Genomic DNA, 15113 nt, shown 5'->3' with positions numbered 1-15113 from the left:
GTAGGACTCCAACTGAACCGCTGCCGTGAATATTAAAGTGAAGAAGAGGATGAATAAGTGATGAAGGAGGGCTGTGAGAGGTGAACCGTTCATCTGCTGTTTTTCTCTCCACTTCCTCCACGCTCCTTGTCTTCAAAGAACCCCACCAGCAAGCTCCACCCACCGTCCTGTCCAAACATGTGCGGTTCTTCCTCTAGCCAGTTTTCACTGCATCTCTACGCCTCGCTATACGATACACACTGAACATACACATTGAAATCGCAGTTTGTGGGGCCGTAAAGCCTGACGCACTTTGGTTTGACAACATCAAAGCAGCTTTAAAAATACTCCAAAAACCTTTAAAAACTTGGAAACGTTCAAGGTCAGATGGAGCAAAGTCCAAACACAAAGAGCAGGATACTGTCAAACTTCTGCACTGATTTTGAAATCATCTATGATGTGTATTAACAGCTTTGTCTCATTTCCCATCTCCGGCCACCTCGTGGTAAACTGCTCCACGTCCTTTCAGACCCACAATGCTTTTTCACAAGTGTTGTTTATCAATCAATGGTGCTCTAAGAGGCCTTGCACGATTGTTTGTTTAACCTTCTCTTTTTATTTTCCCTTCTTTGAGGCTGTTTTGACAGTGAATGAAGTGTGTCCTTGTATTTAAAGACCTTCTCCAAAATAAAAACAAGTCTTTAACCTTGTTAGAGGGACACTAGGTAGCATTCTTAGCTTAAAAAAATCATTGTGATGCTTCACTCAACTGTAATAGGGAGAACAGAGCCTTTGTGAAAGCGTAGAAAACAACCTCCTTCTGCCTCTTCCCTTTTGATTTCAAGACAGCGCTGTCAAATGAATGGCACTCTACAAGCTAAAATATCAAATCTAACCTAGTGTTTATTTAAAATGTCCATGTGGTGTTGGTGGATCAAAGTTACATATAGTTTAGTTTGTTTTTTAAGGCAGATTTCACTCAGATTCGTGCAGATTCAGTTAAACTATTTCCCAGAAACGCTCCAGTATTAAAATATAAAGATCGCAGAACACGCACGAATCCTGTGTAATGCTTCTTGCTTTAGCCACTGTGTAATCCTGGTGCATCAAACATGATTGCTGCTAATGTTGTCATTTTAGAGCCACTGCTGTGGGGTTAAACACTCAAGGCCTGTGCGGATCACATATTACCCACACACACACACACACACACACACACACACAGAGAGTTATACATAGGAACAGACTAACAGTACATCCCTCTCGTCCCACTAAAGAGTCTGTAATCAAACATAGGCGAGGCACATTATGCAGCGTAGAGGACACGAGAGGGTCAACAAGCACCAAAAGGATTACACTGGAATCGAATGGTCGTTTATGAAACACCAACAGCCTTAAAGCCCTGTCTCCCTTCTCCACACTTCTTCTGCGTTGCATTCTGGGTTCACGTCTGTCTGTCACTGTTATTTAATTGTGGATGTGGCAGTTAGTGATATACTGCGGAGTGTAGACAGACAGGGCAGTAATGGACACAATCAGCGACTGCCAGACAAAGGTGGGTTTTGTGTTTCTTATCTGTGCCCATAAGACCCACTGGCATCATAGGGACCTGACTTTAAGCAAACACACTATGAACAGGGTGAAAACAGGCATTTAATTGCAAGATTACTTCACAAAAATCAAACTTCACTATGTGGCCATGAGAAAAACATGAAAGTTCATTACTTATGTCGAAACGGACAGATCAAGACTGTGATTATTTAATATGAAACAAAATTACCATGAGTATCTTGCTGTATAAAATGGTGTAGAATCTTTTGACAAGGGATAGCTTTGACCAAAAACACATTACAAAACATTCATTCACTGTCTAAAACTGCTTATCCGGTTCAGGGTCGCGGTGGGTCCGGAGCCTACCCAGAATCACTGGGCGCAAGGTGGGAACACACCCTGGAGGGGGCGCCAGTCCTTCACAAGGCGACACACTCACACATTCACTCACACCTACGGATACTTTTGAGTCGCCAATCCACCTACCAACGTGTCCGGAGGAAACCCACACAGACACAGAGAGAACACACCATACTCCTCACAGACAGTCATCCGGAGGAAACCCACGCAGACACAGGGAGAACACACCACACTCCTCACAGACAGTCACCCTAAGGAAACCCACGCAGACACAGAGAGAACACACCAAACTCACAGACAGGCCCTGGAGCTGTGTGACTGCGACACCTACCTGCTACACCACCGTGCCGCCCTATTACAAGACATATATAATGTAAAGAATTTAATAGAGTTAAAAAATACTGTTCCTTTTTCTTTCACTCCAGTATTTGCTCAGCAAATATTGTTTTATGCAGAGTTTGAGCAGTAGCAGATTGCCCACATGCAACTGCCTTCTTGTTTTATTGTAGACAATCAGACCATTATAAACACGTATTAAGATGTGGCTTGTGGAGCTCAGATATTTAAATGCATGGCTAATGTCTTCTTTAAGGACTCTTGTAGAAAGTGCTTTTCTGGAGAGTGCTGTGCTGTGTGAGTGTATCTATGAGAAAGCTCTCCAGCTGGAAAAGATGCAGCACTCACCAATAGCTGTAGGGTGAAGGAGTTCCTTTATCTTCCAGACACAAACCTGGAACAAAAGTAGAGAGAGAGAGCGAGTGAGAAGCATGAGAGGGAGGATCTATCAGCCCCAGCCCAGCAAAGACAGCCTTGATCCATCAGCCCTCTGAGCTGAGAGAACAACAGAGACCCTCCACTGAAACCCAACTCTGTAGATGAAAAGGAATTTCACTTTTTTACTTCACCATTCTAACTACACTTTTACATTTGAGTGATGACACTAAAACACACTGATTCATGAAGGGAAAATACTCAACTTTGAGCAGGACGGGAGGTTTAGTTTACACAGAACTTTCACATCGTTTCTTGTTGACAAACACTGTTGCTACAGGATAAAGTTAGAGCAAAATAGAGTTCATAGAGCAGCGAGGTGTCAAACCAGCATCAGAGGAGTTCAAACAAACATCTCACAAACAAACACACAATGTAGCAGTCTCATCATTGACCCTGTCACCTCGACACCGCAGGTTGGAATCACTGGTGATTTCAGGTGCTTTCCTAGGCAGGCTGAATAACACAACTCGCCTCGCTCTCTAGGGGTAGGATGCCCACTTTTGATGTCCATCAGCTGATGTGACAGATCTGGGCAGTTTACATTCTCCTTCAATTCAGAGAACATTGCGTGAGAGGCAGCTTGGAAACTGTAGTGGCGTCAGTTGTCTCAGAGGACACACATGTTTGCTTCTACCCCCCTGAGGCTGCTGGGACAGTGTGTGATGGTGGAGATGTCAGTGAGAGGGTGGGTTAGGAGAGGACTCATAACTAGGGAGGAAAATTAGCTAAAACTGGGAGTTTAAATCATATATAGATGAAGTGTTAATAAAACTATGACATAAATATTTACTGACAACCTATTTTTCACAATAAAAGATAAAATCTAAAATAAAAAATAAAATAATTAAAAAAAACTTTAATAATTAAAATATAAAAGCTAGACAGATTTTAAGATGAAAACTATTAGGAATTATTTTGCAATTTTCAACAGAAACTGAGGAAAAAAATGACTGATAAATGACCTGTTGTTTCTGAGTTAGAAAGAGAAAATCAAAAGGAAATAAAAACAGGCAAATACTCCATGTTTGTTGTTGTCATAGGGATGTGAGCAGCCAAGAGGAAGTGAGTGATTGATTCATAAAGTTGAAACTCTCTGAAAGTCTCAGATAGTCTCGGTTTGAGATGCCTTCTGCTGCACACTTTGAAGTTAAAATGCTAATGCTAAATAAATGCGGAACAATTTTGAAGAAAAAGTGGTCATATTTCTTCCCTTATTTGGGGTGTTAGCATGTAGCCTGATAGCAAGGAGATGGCGGACAACTGTTGACCCACTGAGGGCAAAGTTGGTGGTCCACTAGTGTTTTACACAGCATTTTCTGGGCGGACCAATGGTGATTAAACAGAATTTTAGACAAAATGCCACATTTTAGCACTTTTCCATTCACAGTCCAATTTACATTTTTGTCCTTCATTAGGTTATTTTTGTTATTCTTTATAAATAAGATTAGTAAATAATTTTAATCAGCACAGTGTAAACATTTTTATCATTTAATCATTTTATATCCGGCTTATACTCATTATTATATCTCTCATAGTTGTTGGTAATATTTGTATTAGTGTGTTTTTCAGAATAAAAGTCTCTGTGAGTGTAAAATCTGTTTGAGGAGATTATAAATGAGTTATATCCTGTACATGACAGTGACCTGAGTGGTCCGATGGTGGACCAGCAGTGGTCTACAGTCAGTGGTGTGCCAGCCTTTTTATGCCAGTGGACCGATATATGCTCGCTGTCTGGGATATAAATGTAATAATAATACTTAAAATACTAAAACGTTTAAAATTGCATGAATAAAATTAGGATTAAACCCTAATTTTAAAATGTTTAGATTTCATTGACTAAAACTACACTAAATCTAACAATAATTAAATCACTAACTGAGACTAAAATTAATACACATTTTATTCAAAAGATTAAACAAACTCAAAATGATTAAAAACTGCTTGATTTTGTTCTTCTAAGGCCCCATTCAACAGATTATCTGCAGAATTTATCTCCGGCGCATTTTAAAGTTGAATGGAAATTCTAGTATAAAGTATAAGAGCTAGAATGTCACTGCTGCACAATTTAAGGTGGCATTTAAAACACAAGGCAGCTCACTTTAGGTTTATAACTAAATGTAATTAATTCTTATGGATGAGTGTTTTCTGTTGATGTGTTTATTTTTTATCAACTTTTTTCAGTTTTGTTTTTTTGCACAAATTCTATCCTGAATTTCAGCTTTGGCCAAGAATTTCAGTGCATCACCAGAAGCAGAGAAATAATGCTGCAAGCTATAACCAGGCCACCATCGAAATGAGATTCTGGTTTTACCACTGCACTGCAGGTTTTCCTTCTAATACAACAGCACATATAGCTTCAGCTTTGGACGAGCTATCAGCGCTAGGCATCATGCTCCTCTGGGGAGTTCTTGTCAGCTGTGACAGGACCCTGCTGCCAATTAAAGCAACACAAGCTCCTCTCAGTCTCTGGACAGACCTGGACAGCCTCTGGAAGCTCTGTATTTAGCATCCTTAGCAGGCCCTGTGCCTGCCCACTGTTTAGAGCAGCGAGACTCGCACGGGGGGGATTACCGAGCACACGCTCATAAAGACTAATTCATTCAGCTGTTTCATTCTCCTGTCACAGCCGGAGAAAGATGTGGAGGAACGGCTGAGGAGAGATAGGGCTGTCCCGCCCCAGACAGGCTGTAAAGGAACCTCTCTCTCCTCCTTTACCTCCACGCTAATGCTCGTTATCCTGTGGTGATGCATCCTCTCTAGCAGATGTTTCTCCAGCGATAAGCACCACAATGACACCCAGCTCGTCCCCCCGCAGACTAGGGGGAGTTTACCCTGTAAATGTGTATGCCTAATTGTTGCTGTGTCCTTTTAACATGTCCATCTTAGGAGATTAGCCTTTCAGAGCCAGGGAAATAAACAACGCTAAACTTGCACGAGCGCATCTCTCTTTCTGCTCCTGTCCCAGACATGAAGGGGCCAGTCAGGAAAATGCCACGCTGTTCTAATGACTGCAGCTGAGAAAACATCTTTGTTTAAACACTCTGGACCTGACAACACAAGCAAGACGGAGAATGAGCCTCGTATCAGGCTTCAGTGACTCTGCACTAAGACAATGCATGTCCAAATTGTGTGAATGTGACCAAACATCTCCAACATTTCCTCTGAAATCAATTACATTCTTACCCTGTAATAGCTCTAGGGTTCTGGGAGCACTGGAACATTGCTTTGAAGGTTTGATTGCACTCAAATATGAGACATTTCAGATACTGATGTTTGATAACTAATTCATTCATTCTTTCGTTCATTCATTCATTATCTGTAACCCTTATCCAGTTCAGGGTCACGGTGGGTCCAGAGCCTACCTGGAATCATTGGGCGCAAGGCGGGAATACACCCTGGAGGGGGCGCCAGTCACAGGGCAACACACACACTCACACATTCACTCACACACTCACACCTATGAACACTTTTGAGTCAGCAATCCACCTACCAACGTGTGTTTTGGACTGTGGGAGGAAACCGGAGCACCCGGAGAAAACCCACGCAGACACAGGGAGAACACACCACACTCCTCACAGACATTCACCCGGAGGAAACCCACGCAGACACAGAGAAAACACACCACACTCCTCACAGACAGTCACCGGGAGCGGGACTCGAACCCACAACCTCCAGGTCCCTGGAGCTGTGACAGGGGCACTACCTTTTTATTATTTCAACTCATCCCAACAGTCTGCAGCAGAGCTCAAGTATTCCAACTCATCCCTGAGGTGTTTATTTGAGTTTTATTATTCAAGCTCATTCCAAATATATACAGCAGAGCTCTACTAGTCCAAATCATCCCAGACATATACAATGCGCTTTATAATTTCAACGCAAAGTGATCAAAAGAGCTTCATCACTGCATACAGCACCACTCCTCCACAATCCAATAGCAGGCCAGAAATGCTTGGCACTGAGTATTGTGACTTTAGGTTTGTAAGCAGCTTCTCCAAAGCCTGTTGTGTTGGCGATGCTTCTTCAAGTGAAATTACATGCCGATCCATGTATGTGTGTGCACTCCAAACCACTGTCAATGAAGAAATTATGGTAACTGCACACACTTTGGGGCATAAATAGCACTAACACCCAGCCCAGCTCCAGGAAGCCTACTTTCATGTGATGTCACACACAGCACTTAAGGGAAACTCATCAAACATTCGTATTAGGCGTCAGACAGTGTCTCTCTGACCTCTGCCATGAGACACTCAGCAGACGTCCACTCAGCCTGACCAGCCCAATAACACACGGGTCACCGGCAGCGAGAGAGTGAGAGATGTGCTGATATCCAGAGAAGAGAGAGAGAGAGTGAAAGGAGGGCTTAGCTTTGTCACTGGCAGAATGCCCAGTTCTCACAGCGCATTGGGCAGCACAGACATAACCGCAGAGGAGTGGGAAAAGAGCCCCTCTCTCTCTCTCTCTCTCTCTCTCTCTCTCTCTCTCTCTCTCTCTCTCTCTCTCTCTCTCTGCCAGCTGTATCCTCTGAGCCTTTTTCGGGAAAAGTTGCCATCTGGGAGAGACACCGAGGGCAATTTTCCCGCCCAAATCCTGACAAATGGCAGGAGCCACGTGCTGTGCCAGCAGAGCAGAGCAGCTCAAATGCCCTCTCTCTCTCTCTCCTCTTACCCCCTCCTCCTCCCTCTCTCCAAACTCCCCCCTTCTTTCCAATATTCGTTTTTTCTCCTGTCCGTCTGATCTCTATATGTTTCAATCTTCCTCTGTCATCCCTGTCCACTCCACTCCTCCTCTGCTATAACCACCTTTTCAGCTCTCTGTCCAACTTCTCTTCTGTTCTCTCAGAATCCGAATCAAGTTTGATCACCGTAGTCTGAGCGCCTTCTGGATACAATAATCCAACTGCATAAGGAAGGGGAAAATCAAAGGAAAAACAAATTAAAAACTTGGATTTCAAAAATGGGACTCCTAACAGTCACGCTGACCTGGGCTACCACCACAATTGTCCCTATCTAATATCAGCACTTCAATATTTAAATGAGGGCGGCACGGTGGTGCAGCAGGTAGGTGTCGCAGTCACACAGCTCCAGGTCCTGGAGATTGTGGGTTCGATTCCTGCTCCGGGTGACTGTCTATGAGGAATAGGTGTTTTCTCCCTGTGTCTGCGTGGGTTTACTCCTGGTGCTCCGGTTTCCTCCCACAGTCCAAAAACACACGTTGGTAGGTTGATTGGTGACTCAAAAGTGACCGTAGGTGTGAGTGAATATGTCTGTGTGTTGCCCTGTGAAGGACTGGCGCCCCCTCCAGGGTATATTCCCGCCTTGCGCCCAATGATTCCAGGTAGGCTCTGGACCCACTGCGACCCTGAATTGGATAAGCGCTTACAGATAATGGATGGATGGAATATTTAAATGAGAGCTCGGCCAAAAGCTCCATCCTCACTTCCGGTTTGAACAAATCCACAGGGGTTTCTGTCCGTCCTTTCACTGTGGGATGACGACTCAACGCTATGGGTCTGAAAGGACGTGGAGCTGGAGAGAATCCCTAATGAGAAAATGAAATAGAAAAATATAGAAACATTTTCAAATCGGACAGAAAGGCATTGCATTGTTTTCAGGAGAATTCCTGTTTCACGGAAATCTGCAGAAAGCTGGAAAACTTCGGTCCTGGAAGTTGGCTTCATTTTCTCCTCCGCAAAATAAACACGAGAACTGTCCAGTGACACTACTTAACACCCTCTGTGCAAGTCACCACCAGAACTCTCAGAAATGAGTGATTCTCCTCTTCCCCCTCTCCATTACGAGTGCTGAAGGACAGACCTGGTCTTGCCAGGCAGCTGGCCTTGGTGTCAGTGTAATGGTCAGTTCTGCAGAGGTCTCCAGAGTGGTCAGGAGTTAGAGAGTTGAGCTGACAGCACGTATGGCTCCAGCAGCTCCTTCACTACCACAAAGCGAGACGGATCGCATGGAGGCAGTTGTCCCTGTCAGCCAGACATCAGGGCTCTGTCCAAAGGCATTATGGGTCGGTCCGGCCGGATCGGCATGTCAGAACTGACTGCCAGCTTCAAGAGCATCTTCTTAACCAGCCATGTTCCATTACACAACGTCCAGCACTGTCCAGCCATGTCCCATTAGAGCAGGTGTCCTTTACTCTATCAGCGCAAATTGTTCAATCCAGAGCCATTTACCTAGAATCATTTATCTAGCAGATTCATTTCTGAATTGCTGTTCACAAGCTATTCCCCCACACGGTCAATCTCTAGCAATCTGCCTCCAAACAAGCACCGCCACTGTTTCACCAGATCTTCTATTAGTGCGGCATAATTATTTAAATTATTTACACAGTGAGTTATATTATTACTTGATGCATTACATTTAAAGGGGACATACTGCACCTTTGTATTTTCACAAGTGAACACAGTTCTGGGGTCATAAAGAAACCTACGTGACCTGCTTTGGTCAAAATACCACAAGGGTCAAAACCCACAGCATTATTCTCCCTGTGTCTAAACAGCGCTGTTCAGAACGGCTTCGCTCGGTTCTCTTTCTTCTCTGTTTTTACTCAGTGCTCTTATTTTCCGCTCTCACATAAACACGGGTCTAGCGCTGTGATTGGACAGACTCAGACGAGGGGGCGGATATTTGTACAGTATCTGCATTTGACATCAGAGTCAGCACAAATTCAAAATGGCCCATTTTATCCCACATTTTCTGACTTTCACAGTGTTAGAGTGTTAGAGGACTCCACATCTCCAAATGAATATACACCATGTTTTTATTCGTCCTTTTTAAATGTGAAAACATTAACATTACCAAATATATTAATAATACTTTATGAATATTGGTTGCTAGGTTTTGTTGGTTACTTTGACTCACCGCGGTCAGGTGATGGTGTAATAACTGACAGGACAAGGCCACAGGGACGTACTCATCCTTCAGAATAACAAACTGCAGATATAAGATAAACATCTTATCTGTTTATCCCTCAGACTGGGCCCACACTTTGAGTGTGTTTGCATGTGTGTGTGTGTGTGTGTGTGTGTGTGTGTGTGTGTGTGTGTGTGTGTGTGTTTGCGACTCAGGCTCTCGGGGGAAGAGGTTGTTTGGCACAGGAAGGACGAAAACAACCTGTGTGTTTTTAAAGAGGATGCATCAGCATGAGCTCAGTGAGAGACAGAGGAGAGAGAAAGAGAGAGAGTGAGAGAGAAAGAGAGAATCTATTGGTACATCCTGCTCACACATTAAAGCTTTAACTCCACACTGAGGGGCTTTCACTTGGTAATAACAGTTAGTAAACCTCCCTGAGCTTTGTATTGCACACTGCAGCACACACACACACACACACACACAAACAGACAAATGCAAACACAAACACTACACCCATTATACTAAGAGTCCACTAAACGCTGACAGCTGGATGTTCCTGGAGATGTGTAAGTTTCATTTATCTCACACTGTATGAGCTTCAGGTTTAAACATGACGATAAAAACAGACTAAAATCACCCAGGACTTGGCCTAAACACAAATCTTCATTGGTGATTTCTTATTAACCATAGGCCTATACCTTCCACATTGCTATGACTCCAGCAGGTGCCGGGGGGGGGGGGGATAAACCTGTTACTGAATATTTTCAGTAGTGTTTTTTCAGTAGCGTTGAGTAGTGTGACATAATCAAAGTCCAGCGATGTGTCGTCTGGGACACCCCACGACCAAAAGCATGTTCGAATTTTTTGAATCTTTTCGCCTCGTCTGACATATCCTACGGTATGTTCCTTGACGATGACCAATAGGAGGACAAAGCGCTGTCTGGCGCACATCTGTAAACACAGAAGAGCTGCAGCTGTCAGGTGGAAAAACAAAACTGAGGAAATGCTCTTGACGTGTTAACACATTATCTCAAGTTCTCTTTGCAGTCTATTGTCTATTGAAACACACAGGAACAGATCCACAATCTTGTTTTCTTCTCCTTCTTCTTCTTTTTGGAACACAAAACCGCCAGCAGCACACACAGTGCTTCCTCCCTGAGAAACTCTGAACTCACGCAATGACACAAATGAAGAATGGTCCGTGTCAAAAGTGTAGTGCAAAATGTATAGCGCTAATCTAACGGATGAAAACTAACATGTAGTTTGATCCCCGAATTAGTAGCCTGCATTAGAGCCCAGCACAGCTCAGCTATGTTCCAACAAGCTTCAGAAACAATGAAACTGAGTAATGTAGGTGTTAAAGAAAAGCATTGTTCTAAGCCTCTGCTGCAACAGTATGTGACGTCTTTTCTAAAGCGACCCTCTGATGCAAGCTGTGGAATTGCAAGGCCCTGGCGTCATCCTGTAAAGTCCTTTACAGTGAGTCATTAGTGGTCTTCCCAAGAAATATATGCATCAAATGCTATAAAATCCTCATGAAAAATGTGGTTTACACAATGTCACAATGTGGTCTCTGGGCTCTTACAGCAGTGGAAACACAGATCTGTTCTTAAAAGGTTCACTAGGTTTCAACAAGCAGCTCCAGCTTCATGAGCACTGCACTTTGTTGATGGAGAAGTGGTATGAGACGCATAGAGGTGCACTCTCCTGCATCTGTTGCCCTGGTGATAGAAGCAGCTGAAACATGGTGTTGATAAAAGGTGTGCCTTGGTGATCACTTTATTTGATTTAAGTTGGAATGAAAGCACAGAGATGCATAATCACTGTGTGCTAGGGTTCAATATCTTAATGGGCATAAATCATGTCGGTTATGTATATGTACAGGGTGGGCCATTTATATGGATACATCTTAATAAAATGGGAATGGTTGGTGATATTAACTTCCTGTTTGTGGTACATTAGTATATGAGAGGGGGGAAACTTTTCAAGATGGGTGGTGACCATGGTGGCCATTTTTAAGTCGGCCATTTTGGATCCAACTTTTGTTTTTTTCAATGGGAAGATGGTCATGTGACATATCAAACTTATTGGGAATTTCACAAGAAAAACAATGGTGTGCTTGGTTTTGACATAACTTTATTCTTTCGTGAGTTGTTTACAAGTTTCTGACCACTTATGAAATGTGTTCAAAGAGCTGCCCATTGTGTTGGATTGTCAATGCAACCCTCTTCTCCCACTCTTCACACACTTATAGCAACACCGCAGGAGAAATGCTAGCACCGGCTTCCAGTATCCGTAGTTTCAGGTGCTGCAGAACCAAAGTTGAATCCAAAATGGCCGACTTCAAAATGTACTATTTTGACGTCATTTTATTAAGGTGTGTCCATATAAACGGCCCACCCTGTATATATAAAACCTTCTCCTACTAACTATAACCAAACTACACATACAGACATGAAAATACACATACACATATAGCTCATATACACACACAAAGATGCACAACAAAGCAAAAACAGATATCTCCCAGGACCACGATTGCTGGCTATTCTTCACAGATCTCTGTCCTCTCTCTAACAGTGTCATATCCCCCCTGCAGCAAACACACTGCTATTCTCACACACTCTGTCTAACATCTCTTCTCACATCTGACCCGTGAAGTGAAGCTGTCCACAGTTTCGCCCTGGAGAAAAAACATTAACGTCTCCTGAGCTCCATCAGCACACACACATTTATTCACTTTCTCTGTGTTCGTTATTCAACAGGATCATGCTGCATTCCTCTGACTGCGTTCCTCTCCTGACAGATTATACTTCTCATTTAGACACTACTCTGGTTGAATCACACTGTATAGATACTGTAGAGATGACACAGGTTTAGGATTGGATTGTGGGAAGAATCACATGACTAGAGTGACAGGGACAGTACATAAACACACAGTGGGGACATAACAGAATAAAAATGTTCAAAATAAGTTTTTAAAAATGGTGTAATCAATATATACAAGTGTACATCAATTAATTTTTGATCAATTGCCCATCCCTAGGACAAGGTTAGATTTAAGGTTCTATATTCCATTGTGTATTTCTCTCTAGCAGCTCAACACAGTCCACAATTATGACTTTGATGAGTGCATGAATTCTCCACAGTTGTGTGTGTGTGTGTGAGTTTGTGAGTGTGTGGGTTTGTGAGTGTGTGCTGCCCGGTAATGGACTCCTGTCCAGTGTTTGCTCCTGTTGTGGTTAAGCTCTGAATGCACTGCAACACTGATGAATAAATGAATGAATGATCATGATTTGTAACTATTCGCTGCTGTATCTTTAAGCAGACCCAGATGAACATATTTGTAATCAAGCTGAATTCTGTAAACGTGACAGCTGTAGATCTGATTCTATTTGCCAACGCTGGGACGGTATTTCAAAAGTGTCGAGTTATTTCTCTCTGCTCTTCACGTTGTCCCTTGAGGCTGAGGCTGAGGACCAGGTGACAGTCTGCAGTAAAAGATAAGCGGGAACACAGCAGCAGAGAGCCAAGATACAGCACGTCTGTCAATAACCCGGCTGAAGAGAGAGAGAGTCTGGTTCCATGGGCCGCGGTGCTCAGGCCCTGAATTACACTCTGATCCCCACCTCAGCACGGCAGCATTAATTTGATTACACACACAAATTACAGCGCATTTCAGCAACACAACACACTGACACCCCTCGCTCACAAACGCAATGACACAGCAGAGGGATTAGTCGCTGTCTGTGGTGCTGAAACTCCCTCGCCATACTCTTTACTGGAAACACATACCACAACATACACACTCATCCGCCTTTACATTAAAACCACCACAATATCCAGTCTCTCAGCTCCACTGACCATACAGGTGCACTTTGTAGTTCTACGGTTAAAGGCTTTAGACCATCTGTTGCTCTGCATTCTTTGGTAGTGCCACTTTTAGCCTATACTTCAGTGGTCAGGACCACCACAGGACCACTCTACATGGCACTAACCCTCGCCTTTAGCCAAGGAACCTCTGACAGAATCGTTTTTATTATAAACATTATACAATTATGTAAACTATACACTGTCACTGTCTGAACAAAACCTTGCATCTTCATTGTTGCCTCTTTTTTGGTATTTCTAAATAAAGTAAATACATCACACGACTTATAATTTGTGTCAAGGTTTCAGCAAAGATAGATTTATAGATCTGATGCATGATTTTGAAGGTGATCTTTTTGAATTATTACTCAGAGTCAACAATATATTCCCACATTCCTGGACAATATTTCATTCCAGCAGTATGTTATATGATGCATATATTTCATACACGCAAACAAAAGTGCATTCAAAGAGGTGGCAGCTGAGATGTTTCTGGATTGAAACATTGAGCAACAATGAGGGAAGGAACGTAAATAAAAATGCAGAGTGTGTGCTGAGGCGGAGTGATGATGGCTCTGTCAGAGACTCAAAGGGCATGTTCACGGATGACTAACACTGCTCTCCGGTAATCTAACAATCTTTTTCTGTCTGTCTATTTCTCTCAGTCCCTCCCTCTTACTTTCTCTTTCTCCTGCTTTTCCTGTCATCTCTCTCACTCTTTCTCTCTTTCACTCTCTCCCTAATGCTTTGCATCTACTGAAAGAGCACAGGCACGATGTATAACTGCAATATACAGCCCCGCCCACTAATCATTAAAGACAGTCACTCACTGTGTACAGCCACACCTTGTTCAGTTCCACCCTCTGACTGTGTACCCTCTGTTTCAGCCCTGCCCACTAACTGAGTCCAGTCCAGTCGAGTATAGGTGTAAATCCCCGCCCACTAACTGGGCACAGCCCCACCGAATCAAACAATTTGTACAGCCACACCCACCAACTGTGTATAACCCTGCCCAATGAATATGTACAGCCCTGCCCACTAACTGGATACAGCACCCCCCATAAATGTGTATTACCACCCCACTAACTGTGTATAGCCCCGCCCAATAAACGCATACAGTCCAACCCACTAAGTGTGTATAGCCCCGCCCACTAACTGAATACAGCACGCCCCATAAATGTGTATTAACACCCCACTAACTGTGTATAGCCCCACCCAATAAACGCATACAGTCCAACCCACTAAGTGTGTATAGCCCCGCCCACTAACTATGTAAATGCCCTGCCAGCTGATTACAGCCCTGCCCACAAATGATAAACAGCCCCACCCTCTATCTGAAAAGCCACTGCTTTGTAGAGCTGATGCATTCAAATGAAGAAAAATCAGTCAGAAAATGAATATACATTAAAATATAAAATTAATTTTTCACTGATTTGCAGACGTGTCGCAAGTGAACTATAAACTGCATATTTTAGCCTCTTGCGCTTGTTTCTGTACACAACACACGAGCAGAATGTGTATCCAGCCCTAAGTCATCATCGAGACTGACCTAATGCCAGGCCACAGCTCTGCTGACCAAAAGAAATCTATTCCCATCAATCTGTGACCCTCCCAAGGCTGCCTTTCCAAACACACCTTTCATTTTAAAGGCCTTTCCTGCGACTCTGCTCCCTATCAGCCTAGACACAAGGCTGCAGGCGTCAATCTGATAGAGTGTGT

The 15113-nt window shown here is 43.4% G+C and overlaps 1 protein-coding gene across 1 annotated transcript in view; it reads right to left on the bottom strand.

The window, feature by feature from the left end:
- The window catches only part of LOC136679606 (amyloid-beta A4 precursor protein-binding family A member 2-like), a 118957-nt gene that overhangs the window by 80597 nt on the left and 23247 nt on the right, over window positions 1-15113 (bottom strand). Inside the window, 1 exon segment of the mRNA XM_066658234.1 lies at window positions 2575-2620. The gene's annotated coding sequence lies outside the window, so the exon portion shown is untranslated.

The sequence above is a fragment of the Hoplias malabaricus genome, chromosome Y, assembly GCF_029633855.1.
Source record: "Hoplias malabaricus isolate fHopMal1 chromosome Y, fHopMal1.hap1, whole genome shotgun sequence".
Taxonomy (NCBI): domain Eukaryota; kingdom Metazoa; phylum Chordata; class Actinopteri; order Characiformes; family Erythrinidae; genus Hoplias; species Hoplias malabaricus.
This window is presented reverse-complemented; position numbering and strand designations above follow the sequence as displayed.